This window comes from Antechinus flavipes, chromosome 1 (genome assembly GCF_016432865.1).
Source record: "Antechinus flavipes isolate AdamAnt ecotype Samford, QLD, Australia chromosome 1, AdamAnt_v2, whole genome shotgun sequence".
Taxonomy (NCBI): Eukaryota; Metazoa; Chordata; class Mammalia; order Dasyuromorphia; family Dasyuridae; genus Antechinus; species Antechinus flavipes.
Genome location: NC_067398.1, coordinates 718760701 through 718781380, shown reverse-complemented (window position 1 = coordinate 718781380; position 20680 = coordinate 718760701). Strand labels below are relative to the sequence as shown.

Sequence of the window (20680 nt, the reverse complement as noted above, 5' to 3'; positions counted from 1 at the left end):
GTGTGAGTGAGTGTGTGTGTATGTATGAGTGTGTATGTGTGTGAGTGAGTGAGTGTGTGTGTGAGAGAGATGTGGAGGGTCCTGGGGCCGCTCGGGCCCAGCTGCAGAGGCCGTCCTTATCCGGCCGCCTGTGACGGGGATCGCTCCTCGAGGTCAGGGAGCAGAGGAAGGACCATTCCTCGCACTCTCGCTGTTCAGGAGGGGTGGGCGGAGCGGCCTGGACCCCCAGTCTGAAAACCAGGCAGCAGTTGGGAGAGCACGGGGCGGGGGGAGCACTGGCGCCCAGCTTTCCATGTGAGCACGGCACTGAGTCTGAAGGGGAGGAGGTTCTACCCGCTTGGGAAAGCCCCTCCCTGGTCCGTCGCACACAACCCAGAGCCGAGGCTCCCAGGACTGGGGGACGGGGGCGGGCCGGCCTGACTGTGAGCCGTGCCCCGTGGCAGCCCCTCTCAGAGTCTTGCTGGCTCAGTTTTGTGGTTCCGCACGGTTCTCCCAGCGCTCAGATGGGGGCACTTGGCCTGTGGTTGGTCCAGCCTGCATCCATCACATACAGAACTTAGGGCGCGACGTCCTCAGAGCGTACCACAGACCGCCGGGGCAGGAGGAGATGACGGATGAAGAAGCGTCGCTCGCTCGTGTGCTATGAGGGCAATGGGGGCTTCAGTGACCAGACATCTGGGGAGCTCTTTTCTGCACCCAAAGCAAGAAAGCTAAGAACGTCCTGACCTGCCTTAAGGGTCATTTCATCCTTTGAAAGGAAGAGAAATCAGGGCAGCCGGGTAGTGCAATGGGTAGCACGGGCCCTGAAGTCAGGAGGACCCGAGTTCAAATCTGGCCTCAGACACTTAACGCTCCTGGCTGTGGGACCCTGGGCAAGTCACTTACCCCCAATTGCCTCAGAAAAAAGAAGAAGAGGTGTCCCAGGAGACGGATGCGAGACCTGGCAACAGAAATTGACTCGGCGGCGTGGTCCCATGAGGATCGTGCTGAGCGCTGGGGAGCCCGGCGCCGAACGAGCCGAGGCTGGAGAGAACGTTTCCGATGCTGACAAAAGGACCCCCCCTTTTTTGAGTTCCCTTGGGCAAAAAGAGAAGCTCCAAGAAATAGGGCAGCTGCTCGGGGAGGCCAGGATGAGGATCATCAGAAATGGAAAGAAGCTGAGTCGCTCGATTCTCTCCGCTCCTATTTTCTCTGCAAAGGAAAATGATCTTGGAACTGGAAGGGAGAGGCGGGAAACGGCTAATGGAGATTTGATGGAGACGGAGATAGAAGGGGAGCTTCTCCCGAGGAGTTCGTGTCCCCGAGCCCGGATGAGTGACATGCTCGGGCGCTGAGAAAATTGGAAGAAGCCGGCGGTTCGTGACTTCCGAGAGATCGGGGAGAACGGAAGGGATCCGCCAGCTACGGAGAAGGGCAAAGGGGCCAACCTGGCAGAGAAGCAAGAGAAAGGAGCGGCGACTGCAGTCCCGAGAGAGTCGGGCCAAATGCTGGCCTCTATTATGTAAGGGATGGTTAGCCAACTTCGGGGAGGGAAGTAGCCCTCGGAAGGGTCACGCCAGCCTAACCCGATTTCCGTTCTGGGGAGGATTACTACTCTGCTGGGCCCGGGGAGTGCTGGGGGTGAGGGGTCAGCTGGCTGTTGGCAGAGCATCCGAAGTCTCCGGGCCGGCCTTCAGGGGAAAATGGGGAGAGAAGGATTTCGGAAATTCATGTCGCCAATTAAAATGCAGAGCGATCTCCATATCCAGGCGCGGTCCCCGGGGGAATCGGTTACGGTTTGCTCTGTGCTTGTGATCCGGGTTTTGGTTTTTAATTTTTAATTTGCATTTGTTGATTGAATTTGGGGAGCAGTGGGAGGGATGCATGAGAGATGTGTGTAAACGTAAATACTTTTTTGAAAGATCATGTATTAAATAGATTTGGAATCGGTCACATCTGCACCACACGAGTAATCGTTCAGGATTTGAGATCACTTTAGGAGATTACTATCCAATCATTAATGCCTCGGTTGGTCTCTCTTGTGTTTAAATTAATTTGGTGGTTTTAAAGTGCCTACAAATAAGCAAGGCTCTCTGGTCAGGACTAAGGACGGGGAGGGGTTTGAAGATGAAAAAATGGCACCCAGCCGTGCCTTTAGAAGCTGAGAATCCAATAAGGGGGAAAAGCTGGGTTTGTTTTACAGTTGGGGAAACTGAGGCAGACAGTGGTTCGGTGGCTCTCCGGGGGTCGCACAACTAGGAGAACCTTTGGTTCCAGGTCAGCTGTCATCCGGCCGCACGGAGGCGTTGCGTCAGTGGAGAGAATTTTCCACGTCGAGAGATTTCTGGACGGACGAAACCACAGGTGCCCCGTCGCCCCCTCCCAGATTTATGAAGTGACTCGCATGTGTCGGATCCCATGATTCTTATGTGGGCCGGGGGGCAGAGAGGTCATGCAAGGTCGTAGACTGAGAGCTGAAAGGGACCTTTGAGATCATTTCATGCGACTGTGTCTCCCAGCTGGAAGCCTCCCTCCCCAGCTTTCCCCACTTCCTGGCCAGCAGCCTCCTCGCCCCACGGCCCTTTTCTCATTGCCGAGCAATCCGCGGGGCCCCAGACCGTCCTCTTCATCAAACTCCACACTCCTCCAGGGCGGCCATTGCTTTGTTTGCTGGGATTTGTGGCCCTGGCGCTGAGCGAGGCGCCGATAATAAATTTTTTAAAATTTTAAACAATATTTTATTTCCTCCCGATCATATTCTTTTTTATTAAAGCTTTTTATTTTCGAAACGCACGCACGGGTAATTTTCAGCGCTGACCCTTGCAAAACCTTCCCCGCCCTCCCCAAGGTGGCGAGCGAGCCGATCCAGGTTAACGTTCCCATTCGTTTTCCAAAATACTGAGTGCCCCCTGCGCCCCTCCCTCCCTGTGGTTATGTCTGGCGATCACGAGGACACGGCTCTTGTGAAAGAAGGCACAGACCCAGATGGGGGAAGAACCACAGGAAAACGGGGCAAGGGCAGACGGCCTGCTTGGGCCCGAGCTCGGGCTCTCCCTTCCTCGGAAGCGGGCCGGGGTTTTCATCGGGAGTTTTCATCAGCAATTGCTTCGGGCCGTTGTATCCATTGGAGCAGGTCGGGCTTCCCCAGGTGGTCGTCGTGGGCCGTGATCTCCCGGCTCCGCTCCCTTCCCTCAGCATGTGGTGCTCCACCACACTCACAGGTCCCCAGGTGAGGGGAGTCCCTCGGTCTCCGTTCTTTGCCACCACAGAAAGGGAAACTGTCCCTACTCTTACATATTTGGGTCTTTTTCTCTTTTTAAAGTTAATTCTTAATAAATGGACACAAATCTCTCTCTGGGCGGCTTTCTCTGTCTCTGCCTCATTCTCCTCCTCTCTGTCTCTGTCTCTTTTTGTTTTCTCTGTCACTGTCTCTATGTCTGTGTCTCATTGTCTCTATCTTTATCTCTCTGCTTCTCTCTGTGTCTGTGTCTTTCTCTGTCTCTATTTCTCTCCCCATCTCTATCTCTGCTTTCTCCTTCACTCTCTGTCTTTCTGTCTGTCTCTGTCTTTCTGTCTGTCTCTCTGTCTTTGTCTCTGTCTCTGTCTCTGTCTCTCTCACTCACCTGGGGCTCACCCAGCTCCTAAGTTCAGCCAGCCCTGAGACCAGGCCCTGCCCCCCAGCTCTGCTCCCCGGGCCCGGCCTTTCCCTGGGATGGGCTGACGTTGCCCCGGGGGCCGCCTTCCCATCAGCCGCCCGAACTGCCCGGCCGGGGCTCCGAGATGGACCCCCTCCCACCCCCGGGCCTGGTGGGCCGCCCCCGCCTGCTGCAGAGCCGCCTGGGAGAGATCCGGCTCCCGCCCCTCCCAAGCCCCCTGGGAGCCGGCTCAGCAGCTAGGCCTGGAGCAGAGCAGCCCTCGGGTGTGAGGAGAATGGAATATGGGGCAGGAGCAGCCATGACTGCGGCTTTCCCGGGGCCCAGTCACGGACCAGGAGTCACTTCTGAGCTGGGGGCCGGGGGGGGGCGGCCCCTTGTGAACCTGGGGGGCCTTGGCAGAGGAAGTCCTGAATTCTGGGGAGGAGTCTGACTCCGGAGAGGAGGCCTGGGCAGGTCGAGGGCCTGGGCAGCGTCTGTGAGACCTTGGCTAAGTCACAGCATCAGTGACCCAGGAAAGCCGGGCTGGGACTGCGGGAGCCACTGATCCGGGCGTACCTGAACACGTCCCAGACGAGAGGGTGTCCAGAAGCCCACTCCCCCCAAGCCAGCCTCCCAAGCCAGCCCCCTCATCCGGCCCAGCCCCCCAAGCCAGCCCCCTCATCCGGCCCAGCCCCCCAAGCCAGCCCCCCCATCCATCCCAGCCCCCTAAGCCAGCCCCCCCATCCGGCCCAGCCCCCCAAGCCAGCCCCTCCATCCCCCTAAGCCAGCCCCCCCATCCGGCCCAGCCCCCCCAAGCCAGCCCATCCCTTTCAGCTCCCTCCCTCCAAGCCCCTCGCCCTCCCTCGTTTCTCCTGGTGCGCCCCCCTCCCCGGTTTCCCCCTCGGGGCCCGCAGCTGTGAGTGGGGCGAGCCAGCTTTCCCAGGCTGAGGGGCCAGGTGGCCCATGGCAGGGGAGGCCGAGAGGGGTGGGCTGCCCCTTGCTGGGCCTGGTTTCCCGGCCCCCCCGGAAGGTGCCCAGAACCGGCTCCTTGTGGGCAGCAGCAGGGGCCCCGGGCACAGGAACGCCCCCCGCCCGCCCAGGAGATTACACCGGGCACACAAGGCCGACGCCGGCCCCGTTGGCAGCTCCCCACATACTTCTTCTGAGCTCGGGAAACCGAGCCTGGGATCAAAGCGGCTCCGTGGGCATGAGCCGCACTCTGGGGCTTGGGGCCGCGGCCTCCCGGCGTTAACAACTCGGGCCTTGGGAGCTCCCGCTGTCACACTTGGGACTCGGCGGCCCAGCGCCCCCCCCCCCTCGGCCCCGCCCCGCTGGCACGGGGCCTTGCTCCGGCCTGGGGCTCGGGGCGGCTCCATGGGCTTGGGGCAGGAGCTGAGGCCCGGGGAGGTGGAGGGCCGTGTTCGGGGTCAGCCCGTCCCCCCCCCCAGCCTCTAGTCCCTCACGGGGGGGGGGGGTCGGGCGAGTGCCGATGGTGCCATCGGGGAGGCCGGGTCGGAGGCCGACTGAGCCCCGGGACGCTCCCTGGCGCCTTCGGTCCCTCTGCGGCCTCGGGCTCAGAAAAGCAGAGCCGGGAGGGGCCCACGGGGGGCTGGACGTGTGGCGGGGGCCTGTGGCTGGGCCGGGGGGAGGCAGGAACGGCCGCCCTCGGGGAGCTGCCGTGGGGGTGGGGAGGACAGCTCCGCGGGCCGGATCCCAGTGGGTACATGGGGCGCTTGGGGGGGAGGGGGGCTCCGTCAGAGCTGGGGAGGAAACTCAGTTCCCTCATCTGTCGTGTTCCAGAGAAGGGCGTGGCCGACCGGCCCAGTCTGTGCCCAGGGAACCCCGAAGGGGCTCGGGGAGACTCGGGCAGGTGCAGGACAGTGGGGGGGGGAGCAGCCCCAGGAAGTGAGTGACCGGGGAGAAATAAGGAGGAAGTGGGGGTGGGGGGTCATTGGATTCTGGAGTTAGAGCCGGGCCGGGGTCTCAGAGACCTGGAGCAGCTGCAGCAGCGCCGGGACCCACGGCGTCCGAGGGCGGGGCCAGGCTCCTGCAGCCGGTGGGGGAGGGAAGGGGGGGTCGGACAAGTGAGGGTGAGGGAGCGCTGGGGGGGCCTGAGAGGCCGTGTCTGACCCTCCTCAGTCTACACTTGTGCTGCAGTGCTGAGAAGGGCAGTGACTAAAGCAGTTGTATTATTGCAGGGCTGAGATTCAGCCCCCGTCCCTGCGGCCCCTGAGCCTGCAGCCCCCACCCCTGCGGCCCGCGTGCCCTCCCAACCCCTCTGCGGCCTCCGTCCTCGCGGGGGGGAGGGGCGGAGGGGGGGGCGTTGATCAGCTTGTTTCGTCTGCTGGGGGGAAGCTGGACCTGCCCCTTGGGTGTCCTGTGGACGTGGACTCCTGGGTAATCAGTGCTCATTGTTCTGTGCAGGAAGCCCAGGCGGGGGCAAAGAGGGGGAAGCGGGGCAGAGGGTGGCCAGAGGGGAGGGGGCCGGAGGCCCGGGGGAGGCCACATCCGGGCCCGGCTGCCTCCCCTGGAGGCCGGGGCCTCCACCCCGGGCTGAGCCTGGGCCTCCAGCAGCTCCCTCCAGTCCCAGCTGGGTTTGTGCGGCCTGGGCTGGTGGAGTCAGAAGCCCTGAGGGGGAGAGGCCCCGAGCGAGCCCCCAGCCCCCGGGGGTCTCAATTGTCTCCTCCTTGAAATGGGCTTCACAGATGTTGAGGAAGAAACTTCGAGCTCAGCTGCTCCGACCCACTCACTTTATACAGAAAAACCCCAAATCGACGATAGAGCCCCTACTGTGTGCCTGGGAGCCTTCGCTGGGGCTGTTCCCCGAGGAGGCCCCTCCCCCCTCCTGCCACCTCCTGCCCTTACCTTCGAGGCTCCGCCCCCCCCAAGCAGGGCCTTTCCCCAGAGCGCCCCCTGTGGCCGAGCGGGATCTGTCCGTTCTCCCCTCCCCCTCCCCCCAGCCTCCTCCAGGCTCCAGCTGACACATTCCCTCCTCATTGATCTAGGACTCGGCTCCCTGATCTGGGGGGAGGGGGGGAGGGAGGGCTCAGACACCACCCAGTCAGTCCCTGAGCGGCCCCGGAAGATGGGGGGAGGGGGAGGGGGTGGGGTCTGGGATCGCTGGGTTCGAGGACTTCCAGGATTAACCCGTCAGTACCAGCAGTAACCGGCCGGGGCAGAGGAAGGCGCCTTCTCCCTTGAGTCAGAGGGTCCGAGTGCGAATAAAGGCTTGACCAGCCTCCTAGCCGCTTCCTGCCTCAGTTTCCCCATCTGGGAAATGAGAAGATTGGCCCCGGGGACGCCTGAGGGTGTGACCTCGACAAGCATCGGGGGTTTACTTCGCAGGGATTTCATTTTGTCCCGCGGCCCAGCCCCCTGCAGTCCGTACCGCCTGTGGCTCGGTTGGGTGACGGGCGTGACCGTCCTGGCCGTGCCTCAGTCCCAGGCTCACAGCCGGCCCCGCCCCCGTCACACGCGAGAACTCGGGGACGCCGGAGGAGCTCCCGTGGGGGCGCCCTCCCTCCGAGAAGGCAGATTGCGGCCCATCCCCATCCCCCCTCCTCACAGCCCCGTCTTTAAACCCTTAACGCCGCAGGGCAAAGGAGGGCGGGTGGCACAACTAAGGGCCGGGGGTCCCGGGTTCAAGTTCCGCCTCCGACACTCGCCGACCCCGGCTGAGGAAGGCGCCAGGGCCTCCGTGTCCCTTCCAGTCTGGGTCTGGCCCTCCCCCAACCCCTCGCGGGCCTTTCCCAAGGTCGCGAGCCTTCCCGTCGGCCCCGCCCCCAGGTGCCGGAGGCCTCTCGGGTGTCCCCGGCTCCCGGATGTAACGAGGTCAGGGGTTTCTCTCAGGTTCTTTAGTCCGGAACAAACCCCAGCCGGACCCCCCCAGACCTTTCCTTGAGCGACCCCGACCCACTGCGTGGTCCGGCCCTAAGATCCCCGGGAGGAGCCCCCCCCCCACTCAGGCCAGCAGGAGTCTCCCCTCCCGAGCTCTAACGAGGGGACGCCAGGGGCCATTCACCGAGGGGAGCCAGTGCCCCGGGCTCCAGCCTGCGGATCCCTGCGGGAGGCGACCAGGGCCCCTTTCAGTCTAACAGAGCCGGGGAACCTTTACGGCAGCTCATCACAGTTCCGTTCCGCCCCCTCCCGCGGGAGACACCTCGCGCCCATTCTCCCGGCTGACCCAGGGAGGCGGGAATCCCTTCTGGGTTTGCCGTCAGCCAGACGAGGCCGCCCAGCCTCCGGGCCCGGAGTCAGCTGCGGGGGGCTCCTGGGGGGGCGGGGCCGGGAGGGCAGAGAGTTCCTGGATACGTCGCCTTGGGCGGGTAACCCACCTCCCTCTCAGGGCCGCTTAGTCCCCTCCTCCCCAGCCTGAGGGGCCGCAAGGGTTCCCACGGGGAGGGGGGGGCTGCGAGAGACTCCCACCTTCTGAGCCTGCGTCTCCTTAAAAGCGCGGGGACCGGCACGGGTGGGAGCGTGCCCGGATGACTCGGGGATCTATCAGGGTAGGACGCGCGCTTCTTAGCCCCTGCACATAGTAGGGACTTTAAATGAATGCTGCTGGGCTTGGCCCTCTTGTGGAGGATGGGCCTCTGGGAAATGGAACCCCTGGGAAACAAGAATAAATCAGGAAAGCAGCTCTAGCGGGGGCTGGACCATCGCAGAAACCATCTTCTGGGGAAGCCCTGTGATGCTAGGAGCTCTGCCTCAGTTTCCTCGTCCACCAAAGTGGGGATAACCAGAGCTGGGTGTGCGGGGGAGGGGCGGGCCCTCCGGGGATTCCTGGAAGAACGGGGAGCCCTGCGGGGCACGAGTGCATCCGGATGTCCCTACGTCCCCTCATGTAATATTGATGTTCGCTTTCCTGGCACCGACTACTCGGCTGTGGCGTCCGCTGATGGACAGGCCTGTCTGCGCTTCCAAGGCCTCGGCCGGGGAGGGGGGAGCCCCTCGGAGAGACGGCGGGAAGCCCTCCCTCGGCCCCGCGCCAGCCGCTCGCTTTCTCTCTCCCCCTCGCCTTTGGCTTGCGGGCGTGGCCGGGGTCTGAGCCCGGCCGCGAGAGATCGGGAGCGGTCCCCCCCATCCTCCTGGGCACGGCTCCCTCGCTCCCTCTCCCCGCAGGTTTCCCGGGCGCCCCCCACAGCAGGAAGCCGGCTCTGTGAGGTCCGGGATGTTGGTTTCCATTTTTTCTGACCCTGGCACCGACACAGAGCCCGGGCACGGAGGAGGCAACATTAACGGATGTTTGCTGGAGTGAATCGAGCCGGAGCAGCCCCCCTCCCTCCCATCTTGGGTCCTTGGTTTCCCCATACGTCGGGTGAGGGCTTTGGCCACACGTCCCTTACGGCCGACGATCCCTTCCTCGTCCCACGCTGCCTCCCAGAACCCCCAAAGTTCTATGGACCGTGCGTGGGGGACGGGGGATGGGGGGTGGGGGGATGGCTGGTTTGGGGCAGGGGTGGTTGGAGGGGCGAGTGAATGGCCAGAGGAGGCTGGAGAGCGACCTGCCGAGGGGGTTTGGCGGACGGTGATCGGGTGAGTGGGCGGGTGGACGTAGAGGATGATCATTCGACAGGTAGTGTAATGGTTAGAGTGGCTGCAGCAGGTGCTGTATCTGACATTTCACTGCTGGGAGCAAAAGGCAAATTATTCTGCCTCTTAGAGGCCCCAGCGACTCCCTAAGGCGGACGTGGATCCAGCGCCGTCTACACCAGTGCAAGTACTGTAGGTCATTGCCGTGCGAATGACATCATAGCCTCTGTTCTCCGCATCCCCAGAGTGTTAGCGTTTGCTTTCACAGTCCAGGCGGACTCATTGGGGGGCAGGGGCGCTTTGTATTCCCAATACCGCATGTAGATCCCGGCGCACAGTAGGTGGGGATGGAGGCGAGTCTTTCTCGCTCCCGTGTACCCCGTTTGTTACGCCCCTTTCCCGAGGTAACGGCAGGACCAGCCCCCGTTTCTCTGGGGCGTGAAAGCCAATCCCATAAACCCCGTGTGCCCCAGGCAGCTCTCTGGGACTAAACTGCAGGGAAGGAAGGCGCTGGCTTACCAAGAAAATCATAGGACGAGTCCCCATCTTCAAGCCCTCGCACCAGCCCTGGGAAGCACGGGGCGTATATTGTACATTTTGCAGAAGAAGAAACTGAGGCATGAAAAGGAGTGACTTAAATCAGCCCATCATATTAAGCACCTACTATGTGTCAGGTCCCGTCCTGGGCTCTGGGAATACAAAGAATGAAACAATCCCTACTCATCGCTTCTTAAGGGGAAAATGGCTGATACACATAGACACAGAACAAGCCGTTGAGGTAGAAAGAATAAAAATAAATGCGCGTGAAGTTGGCGATTACCCAGTGGTTTGGGAGATTGGGGGGATCCTGGAAGGCCGCATGGGGAGGGGGCTGCCTGATCCCCGACATGAAGGAGGAGGCGTTAGAGGGTGGGCTGAGGGCGAAACCCAGTTAGAAAACAAGGGGACGGGACTGGCTGCCCTCTCCCAGAAGCCTTTTCACTCCAGGGTGTGAATGGATTCTTGAACTCAAGCTCGGAGGCTTGCAGCTTCCAAGCTGAAAGGGACCTTAGAGGCGGCCGTCTTCATCACCAACAAACTCTAGGCACTTTATAAATGCTTGTTGATTGACTGATAGAAACCAAGATGGCCGGTTCCAAGTAGCCCCTGTGTGTTTCTTCCTTACTGTCCTTATCAAATTTCATCTGCTCCCCACGGTTCCCGCCCTGCTACACCCCAGGCCCACAGCTGGGATTTGCTGGGGCACTCTTAGTCTCCCCTGTTAGAATGAGCTCCTGGAGAGCAGGAACCGTGTCTCGTCCTTCTTTCCATCCCAAGAGCTCAGCATAGTGCTTGGCACACAGCAGGCGTTTAATCAATGCTTGTTGAGTTGTTGACTTAACCACCTTGAGTTCTGTGCATGGGATGCAGAGAGGTTCCTTCACCAGACAATACCCAGAAGCTTCCCCTTTGTCTTGCCGGACATCCCTGCACCTGAACGGGGGTCGAGAGCGGGGACCCCCCTCTCCTCCGAGACTGATTGCAAGGGCCAGGCTAGGATTGGCCGGATTGGAGAACTGGACCAAGTCAGCTCGTCCTGACCCCCGGCCCCTTTAGGGCACAGCCTTGTCCCTGGACCATCGGTTCAGCCAGTAGCTGTTGAGATCGGCAGGTTTGGGTGGATAAAGTCATGGCGGTCCGGGGTCCTAGTTGTGGGGTCACCCCCAACCAAAGGAGGGGGCTGATTTAGAGCAGTGCTTCTGAGTGTGGTTTGAGGTTTTTTGGGGGTCCCTGAGACCTTATCAAGTAATCTGAGAGATCAAAACAGTTTCCATAATAATACTAACATGTTATTTGACTACTAAAACCCCCCTCCTTTTCGAGCTACTTATTTGACTACTAAAACCCCCCTCCCTTTTCGAGCTACTTATTTGACTACTAAAACCCCCCTCTCTTTTCGAGCTACTTATTTGACTACTAAAACCCCCCTCCCTTTTCGAGCTACTTATTTGACTACTAAAACCCCCCTCCATTTTCGAGCTATTTATTTGACTACTAAAACCCCCCTCCCTTTTCGAGCTACTTATTTGACTACTAAAACCCCCCCTCCTTTTCAAGCTATTTATTTGACTACTAAAACTCCCCCTCCCTTTTCGAGCTACTTATTTGACTACTAAAACCCCCCTCCCTTTTCGAGCTACTTATTTGACTACTAAAACCCCCCTCCATTTTCGAGCTACCGATCTGCCCATCACTGGGATTTCTTCATACACTTCAATCAGAACAATAGATTGCAACAGACTGAAGAAGTAGGAGCAGCTAGGAGAACCCAGCTAAGAGAACCCAGCTAGGAGAACCCAGCGGCCTTCTCTTATCAGACATTCAGGAGTTCTGCAGATAATGGCTCTCTTCTCTCTGATTTTGGGGGTGTTGCAAAAGGTAGTTTTTTTTCCTAAAATGTGTCATTTATGTGAATGTGTAATGGGTTCTGGTTGTTCTAAAAGGAACGGATAAAATACAGACTTTTTTAAAACTAAAAATACAGATTTTCAGTTTTATCCATTTTCATTTCTGATATAGCAAATCTCAATAGAGATAATTCATAAATGAAGGTTCTTTGGGATCATCAATCATTTTTAAATTTTTCATTAATTTAATTTTAATTGCTACTAATGAATAATTTTAAGAATAGAAACCAAAATTTAAGAATATAATTTGATCAATTAATTAAACTGATTTTAGTTAAAGTAATTAAATTCTTTTTAATGGATGGATTTTAATTAATCATTTTTAAAAGTAGAAAACCAATATAAAAGAAAAAAATTTGAGAACTACTGGCTAAATGATTTTAAAAGCCTCTTCCAGCCCTGACCTTTCCTGTTTTATGTAGCCTCCTCCCCCCCCCCCCTCTATTTCCTGTTCTAAGGCCCCTCCCAGTCATGACCATCTCTGTTCTATGTAGCCCAACTGACCCTTCCTCTCTGATAATCCCTGTTCTAAGGCCCCTCCCAGCTCTGACATCCCTTGTTCTAAGTCCCCTCCCAGCCCTGACATCCCTTGTTCTAAGTCCCCTCCCAGCCCTGACATCCCTTGTTCTAAGGCCCCTCCCAGCCCTGACATTCCCTGTTCTAGCACCCCTTCCCCTCCTCCCCCCGTATTCCCTGTTCTGAAGTCCCTCCCACTGGGGCTCTTTCCTCTCATGACTGTCCGCACTCCAGCGCCGACCCTCCAGACCTTTGTCTGTCTGCAAATACCAAAATTATTTACTTTCTCCGAGATTCAGGACTGCTCCCTGGGTGGATGAGACAAGGCCGCTTTTGGAGCCTGCGGTTTCTTTTCTCCTGCAGATTTCTTCTCTTAAGTAAACATGTCTGCTTCCCTTTTCCTGACTGAATGTGGTTTTTTTTCCCTTTCCCTTTTCTTTGACAGAGCCTTCTATTGCCCAGCCAGAAGTTCCTTGGATTGAAGGCCAGCGGAGGGAAATCATTGATTCTCCAACGTCCCCGAGGAGGGGAAAGTAAATTGGGAAAGGTATTGTCTGCCTCGGCTTAATTACCCGCATGGTCCCGGGCCAGCCTGGCCCTCCCTTCCTGTGGCTCTGGGCCCTGGACGCCGCGGCCACTCTCACCCCTCCTCGGCCGCCCCGGGCTCTGGAAAACGGCTCCTGGAATCCGTTAGTCTGAGGTCCCAGGAGTGCGGCGGCGAATGCTCGCCCGGGGTCCGTCCTGTTCTTTTTTTTTTTTTTTTTTTGAGAGATCCAGGGTCTTATTGCCATTTATTTGTTTATGTCGATGAAAATTACTTTGTGTGACTCTCACTCATATTTTCCTATAATTCATTTACAGAAAGTCTGCACGATGTATTGTAGGCTTTCTTATTCTTCATCTTAGTGCTTGGCAGGTGCCACAGACGCCTACTTAGTTTGTTCCTCTCTTTCTCATTCTTACCGGACAATTAGTTTGTTGGGTTTACGTCCTGTTCTCCCTCCAGGAGCAGACGGGCCCTCTCTGGCCCGGCCGGTTCGGGGAGCTGCTCCTCTGGCATCGGGCTGTGGAGGCAGCTTCCTCTGCTGCTTGGGGTGGGAGTGCGGGTGGGGGGGGGGCAGCGGTTTGAGGGCCAGACCAGACGTATAGGGTGGGGAATGGAAGGATCCCCTCCTTACCAGGCCTCGGGTTTTAGATGTTCACCGTGTATGTCAGCGGGGAGACATTGGGGGAATGGAGACGAATCCAGGTTAAAGTGTTTGAGGAAAATGGCGGGGACAGAATCAGCTGACTTGATGAAAGTGTATCTTCCATTCTCGCGAGAACGTTGCCGTGGTGGCCCTTGATGGGTGGGCCCCATGATAGGCTAAAACCTACTGAGAGACTCCCTTTTAACTGGGGCCTTCACCAGCTGAGTGCCAAGAATGGCGCCGAGAAGGAGGCGCTGTCCATTCCAAGAAGCCTCTGTTAAACGCGCCCTTAGTTTAAGGGTTAGCGTCCTCGGGGACGGGAAGCGCGGCAGGGCCTCCCTCAGGAGGCCGGCGTTCTGTTGGGCGCCCGACTATACGTGGGGGGGATGTCCGCCCACAGGCGCGCTGGTTGGTAGAAAGGGCCGCCCGAGCCTCTGCTGGGAAGGAACTGGGGGCTCTAAAAGAGGGAGGTCGGGGAGAGACCAGTCCAGGACCCACAGTCACTGGTTAAGGACCACGCCTGGGAAGGGGCCGGTCAGCTCCCCGAGAGCCTCCCCAGCTACGGATCAGAGCATCTGAAGGAGCCGCGGGGCAGCCTTGGCGGACACAGGTGCTGGGGATTGGGAATGAGATAAACTAGGAGAGAGGTCAGAGAACCCAATGGCCCCCCAGTCTCCTTGTATCGTCCTCGTCCGCTCACACCCTCCAGGTCTGAGTTAGGCCTCCAGCAGGGGCTCCCGTATCCCAACAGTCAGTCACCCTTTGTACCGAATTCTCTGAAGGCGGCAGAGGCTGATGAACGCTGGGAATGGTGAGCCTCCCTTGTGGGGGATGGACCATTGTCTTTTCCCTGCAAATCACTGACCCGGAGAAAAGGCCAGAATCCTGAACCTCCTGGACCGAGGTCTGAATCCCGCTTCCACTGTATGACCTGGATAAAAAGAAGCAACTCGGTCCATGTGCCTTATAGTCAGAGAATTTGCCTCTGCCCGCGCCTAGTGACCCTGTCCAAGTGACTTAACTTGCCCTCAGTTTCCCTATTTATAACACGGGGCATCGGAGTAAATGAGCTCTAAAGTTCCTTCTGGTTCAGTGTTCTCTGTGTTCTGATCAAGGTCAGCTGGAGAATCGGCCCCATCGAGGAATAAGGTAACGGGAAACGGTACTGGTGCGATCTTCCCTCTTCCTCATAATTAGTAGCTTCCTCGAATTATCTGTTGCTTCTGCAAATTAGCATTCATTCACCCACTTATCTGCTGACGTGTTGTGTCCCTCCCTCTGGTAGAGTCTAAGCTTCTTGAGGGCAAGTTCTATTTTTTGGTTCCGTTTTGTTTCTTTTTACCTCCGTATCCCCCATTTTTTTTTTTGGTCCGGTCCCATGATTTCGTTAGTTTAGAGAACCTCCAGTGTGGAAACTCCCCCCCTTCCCCGATTCGGGTCATGATTGTTCTGCAGATTTTTTGGGGGGGGAGTTTCCTTAGGGACCCTGAAAGCTGTCACTTGCTGAGGGTCCCTAAGGCAATATATGGCAGGGGTGATGACCTTTGACTTTAAGTACCTCAGAGCCCAGTGGAGAGGAGGGGCTTATTCCCCGCCGTTTGGCTTGGGCTGTGGGACCCTTATTCCCTGTCTCCGTGGGTCACTGAGCTCGGTAAATAAGGCTGCCGTTTTCTCGTTCTCTAGCATAACCCCCCACCCCACCCCACCCCCCATGGTCTGAAACAGGGTGGCCAGCTCCGAGTGAGGGTTGGGAGGCTTCCTTTGGGGACAGCCAGGGAGGGCTTGTAGATGAGAGATGGAGTCTCTTGGGTGAGGAGCAGCCGGAGGCCGTGGTCACTGGTTTGTGGGGGGAGTAAGATGGAAAGGTAGAAAGGGGCCAGGTGGTAAATAAAGGCTTTTCCAAACTAATCAAAGGAGTTTTCACTGATCTTGAAGGGAATAGGGAGCCAGTGGAGGTCACTGAGTTGGGTTGAGTGGGAGGTGAGACAGGAAGACCTGTGGAAGATGGGCCCAGAGGTGGCGAAAGTGCCCGCGGTGTGAAGCTAAGCCCAGTTCAGCCCGGCGGGGTCAGCACAAGGGCACCGACCATCACCGGAGAACTTTTTTAGCCGCAGAAACTCACGAAGCTAAAGTTTTATAGCCGTGGGAAGAGAACCGACTGATGAAACCCACTCGACGTAGGAACTGGGCCTGACCGGCAGGCCTCCCTTCTCCTGCATCCATGATAGCCAGGGTATCTAGCCTCTGCTTGAACATTTCCAATGCTGGGGAGCTCCTTACTCTCACAGAACCCGCTTTATTTTTATATAATTCTCTTTATTAACCATTTCTTCCCGATAGCCCAAATCTATTTCCCTGAAACTTCTCCCCATTGGTTCCATTTCTCCTTCTGGGTCCAATCAGAACAGCCCTAATCCTTGGGATACGGAACGGCCCCTCCCATATCCGAAGGCCCCGCTCGCGTCTGTCCCCTCCTTTCAAATCTTCCCTTCCCTAGGATCAACGTTGCCAGTTCTCTCAGTCACTCTTTACGTGACAACAGTTTGAAGACTTTGCTTTTCAAATAGAAGGGAAGCTTCTTTTTTTTTTTTTCACTTAAAAGTATTTTATTTTCTCCAATTACACGTAAAGATAATCTTCACATCCATTTTTGTACAATTCTTAGTTCCAATTTTTTCTCCTTCTCTCTCCCCAAGTCAGCAAGCGTTGTGATAGAGCTGGTGCGTGTGCAGTCATGGAACAGAAGCTTCCTGAGGGGAAGGTCAAAGGCAGCTAGGCGGTCCTGGGGAAAGAACGTGGCGCCTGGAGGCCTGAACACCAAACGGAAAATCTGGTGTTTGGTGGGGCTCTGGCCAAGTCACTTACCTTGCCCCCCTTCCACTCCTCCCCTTTGCCCTTTTCATGTCTCACAACTGCCCTTAGAACTGAAAAGTTATATGACGCCAAGTTTCCTTAGTCACGGACAAAGACACACTTAACTTCTCTCTACCTTAGTTTCCTTATCTGTAAAATGGCCTTAATAGGGACACCTACCTCCCAATATTGTGAGGATAAAAGAAGTTATTATTTGAAAAGCACCGTATATATGCTATTCTTAGTTTTATATCCTTGCTTCTGTGCACAGTGTCTGGTACACAGTAGGTATTTAATAAATACTTGGTGGTGAATCTGGTCTTCCTGCCCTGGCCTTCCCCTAGCTTGTCCATCATCTCTCTGGAGGGCTCAGAACTGTCCAGAACGGAGGATGGCCATTCTCTAAGTTATGTCATCCGCCCTTTCCAAGGTCACGTGCTCCTGGGAAGCGGAGAGATGAAAAGCAGAAGGAGAAGAGCTTTGTGGGAGGCCGGAGGCCCGAGGAAAATCACAGGGTGTGGACACCCTGGGGGAGTGAGCTTCCGTGGAACACCCCGGCAGCCTGGAATTAGAAGCCAACTCAAAGACGGGTTTCCTGATGTAGGGTTGGCAGGAGAGGAGGGAAGGATGGAGGGAGGAGGGGTGTCTAGAAGGAGAAGTCCATGTGGGTGATTGTCAAGTCAACAAGCATTTATTAAGCACCTACTAGATGCCATGTACTGTGCTAAGGACTGGAAATACAAGGAAAGGTCAACACCAGGCCCTGCCCTCAAAGAACTCAGTCTAATTGGGAGACAGCCTGCAAATAATTATGTACAATCGAGCAAGAGACAGAATGAAACAGAGATAATCTCCAGAGGAAGGGAGAGATCCCCGGGGGCATAATTCTAACCGTAGAAGCAGTCAAGATAATGCAGTAGACAGAGTTCTGGGCCTAGAACTCAAGTTCAGATCCTACCTCTACCTGCCTCAGTTACCTCAACTGTAAAACAGGGATAATAACTGTGCTGATCTCTCAGTCTTGTGAGAACCAGATGAGGTAAGATTTGTACTTAGCCCAGTGCCTGGCACATAGTAGGTGCTTCACAAATGATTATTTCCTTCCTTCCCCTTCTCTGCCTCTTAGAATCCCCAGCTTCCTTCAAGGCTCAGCTCGGTGCCCCGGAAGTCTTGCCTGACCCCCCTTCCAAGCGTTAGGGACGCCTCCCTCTTGCCATTGTTTGGCACTTCTCCGTTTGTCTTGTATCTACCACCTTGTCCTCCAATAGGACGTGAGCTCTCTGCAGACAGGGACCGGTTTTTGGGCTTCGTTGTCCAGTTCGGTGCCTCGTGGATAGTGGCCGAGTGACCAGAGTCGAGGCTACAGGCCGGGGGTCGGGGGGAGATAGAGACCGGGGCGGGGGGGAGTGGATAGAGACAAAGGGGGAGGCCGATTCTGGGCGGGAAGTGTTGGTCACCAGCTGTCGCTCCCAGACGGGAGCCACGGCATCACTGGGTAGGAATGTGGGAGCACTGCGAGGCAGACAAGGGGTGAGTCAGCCCAGGGGGTGGAAGTGCAGAGAGAGACTTTCAATGAGCAAGAAAAATGCAGGCCCAGAGCTCGGGTATCCGGCCCCCTCAGACTCCTCCCTAGCAGTGTGAGCTCCTGGCTCTCCCATTGTCCTTGCCTCCTTTGAGCTGAGTCATTGATACGTATCAATGGCCATTGAGGAGGGGCCAAGGTCAGGGCTGGGGAAAGACTTTATCTTTCTCCACTGTAGCCTAAAAAATGCTCCGAGGATCAGCAGGTGCTGACAATGGCTCTCGGGGGCCAAGGTCACGGCGTGAGCAAAGCCTGAAAAATGTTATGAGAATCAGCGCTGAGGGTTCTCGGGGGCCGAGGTCGGGGCCCAGGAAAAAGCCTTTAGGTTTTCTTGGTGCAACATAAAAAGGCCAAACTGCCCATCGGGGAGAGAGGTCTCCTCGTTTTCGGTTTATGGGGTTGTAGAGATTTAATCACGCTTTCCACTGTGGGGACATTATCGCTCGGCTGATGCTGAGAGCCGTAATGTCGGCTCATATAGGCGAGCGGAATACTGCATCGCCACTAATAAACCCGCTCTCCGGCCTTCTGGTGTCACTGTTCAAGGTCTGGGTAATCTCGCCTGGGGGCCTGTGCCCAAGAAGCCGCTTGTCTGATTCAGCCAAGTTTCCGGAGTCAACTTAATGGAATTTGGGGAAGGCCCAGAAAGCTTCATTATTTCGTGAAGCTTTTCCTCAGGGGTGAGGGGATGGGTAGGAAACGGGCTTATTTCCCTGCGTCTGACATCTTCCAGAGGAGGGATAGATTGGTGGGGCTTGTTTTTTCATCCTAACCTCCTTCACAATTGTATTTCTCACCTACATACACTGGGGTTTCTTTCAGGAGGTGACCAGTGGATTCTTTCTATTTCCTCTTTACCTTCTGGCTCGAAAAGATCTGAGCAGTTTTAAGTTTTCTGGGAATGTTATTTCTAGGCTCTTTTTTTTTTTTTTAATCTCTGATAGCATTCAGGTAATGTAATGATTCTTTAAAACAAAATTTTTTTCCTGAAATCTGTTTTCAGGTCAATCATTTTTTTTTAACAAGGTTACATTTTCTTTTCATTTTTTCTTTATCTTCTGACTTGATTTTTCTGAAATGTATTTTTATTCCATTAAAAATTCCCAATTACATTAAAGACATTTTTAATATTTATTTTTTAAAATTTTGAGTTTCAAATTCTCTCCTTCCCAGACCACTCTGGAAATAAGCCGAATAGGCAAGCAGTATGATATCAACTATAAATCCAAAGTCATAGAAAACATATTTCCATATTAGTCTTGTTGCAAAAGAAAACATAAAACATAGAAACAAAGAAAGTGAAAAGCATAGGCTACAATCTGCACTTAGAATTGAAAAGTTTTCTCTCTGGAGTTGGAGAGCATTTTTCATCATAAGTCCTTTAGAATTGCCGTGGATCTTTGTCTTGATCAGAGTAGCTGTTTTTGCTTTAATTTTGTTTCAATAGCTTTTTTTTTTCTGCCTTATGAAGTCATTAGTTTCTATTTGATCCATTTTAATTTTTAGGGAGTTTGCTGCTTAGCCAAGAGTTTGTACCTCTTGTTCCAAACTATCAATACTCTTAATTCTCTCTTTTATAGTTTTCATTTATTTCCCAGGTTTTTTTTTTCCCTGAAGCATTCTTATTTTACCTATAAAACATTCTCAGCTTTTTAAAACTCTTGCTTCATTTCTTCCTGGAATTCTGGTTGAATCTGTGCCCAATTTGAATTTTTCCTTGAGGCTTTGCTTATTGATGTTTTGGAGTCATTCTCTTCCAGATTTATATTCTGAGCATCCCGTCACCATAATAGTTTTTCATCAGGGAATTCTTTTTTGTGTTTGCTCATTCTTCCAATTTACTTCTTCATCCCTTCTCCACTGGACAATTAATAGCAGCCGATCTATTTTGAGCTACCACGGCATAGAAATACAACAATGATATAGTGACAGAGCTTTTTTTTTTTTAAGTAGAATAAAAGTTGTTTATTATTATGATGATTATTGTTATTGTTGTTATTACTACGACTACTACTACACACAGTTGCTGGGCTCTGCTAGAAGCCTTTCCAGCTCAGTAGTACCTGCTAGAGCTTGTATTCTGCTGAAGTTGCTTCTCCGGGCATAGTGACAGGAGTTTAATGGAGGTAGTGACTAGTACGTTTTTTAAAATTTATTTTATTAAAGCTTTTTATTTCCCAATCATACACGGGGACCAGCTTACTTCCTGACTTTGGAAGTGACCTTATGGCTAGGTTCCATGCCTTTGGAAGGAAGGCCTGGGCTGATCGTGCTGCTGCTTTCTTGCAGTCGCGAGTGTGGTGTTAGTGCAGGCTCTCAAAGCCGGGCTGGAGACCTGTTGGGTCAAGACAAGAGCCTGCTCCCTGCTCCCGGATCTGAACTTTGCGAGTTCCTGACGCAGGTTTGAGTCTGAGCCGGAGCGGACTGACAGTTGGGCCCAGCTGCCAGGAGCTGCTGGTTCAGAAGGGCAGGACTGATGCTGCCCTTTGGCCTGGGATTTCTGAGGATTCTTCAGCCTGAATCGGAGGTGGGATGGGAGACGGTCTCAGTCCTGTAGCTTTTACTTACTCCCGGCTCACTCTTTCCCCCCACCCCAGGGCTGGAGGCCACTCCTTCATCAGGAGTACTCTCCCTCTTGGGTCAGCTCCACCCAGGACCCGACCTGGGACTGGGCAGCTAGGGACAAAGCTGCCAGTGGGCCCCGGTTCCAGCATCCTTCTCGGGGCCCCGGTACGGATCGGGGACCTCCTGCTGCTGCAGGACACAGCTCTCCCTGGTCACCTGAAGGGGGCGATCTCCTGGCCATCCCCAGGGTCTCAGCCTTCTCTGTTTATCTCCATTTCTAGCCCGACAAGGGAAATGACTCACAGTGCGACTTTTCCTCGGGTTTCCCATCCGGATTTAGTCTGGCGGGTTTTCTTGGTGCATCTGGAGTTTTCTTTGGGA

The 20680-nt window shown here is 55.3% G+C and overlaps 1 protein-coding gene across 5 annotated transcripts in view; it reads left to right on the top strand.

The window, feature by feature from the left end:
* Positions 1-20680, top strand: part of ARVCF (ARVCF delta catenin family member) — a 283940-nt gene that overhangs the window by 158483 nt on the left and 104777 nt on the right. For 4 of the 5 annotated variants that reach the window (XM_051973222.1, XM_051973220.1, XM_051973225.1 and 1 more), the window contains exon 4: positions 12555-12656. The exons of the other annotated variant lie outside the window; for it this stretch is intronic. The gene's annotated coding sequence lies outside the window, so the exon portion shown is untranslated. The remainder of the gene's footprint in view (positions 1-12554; positions 12657-20680) is intronic. 5 annotated transcript variants of the gene reach the window in all.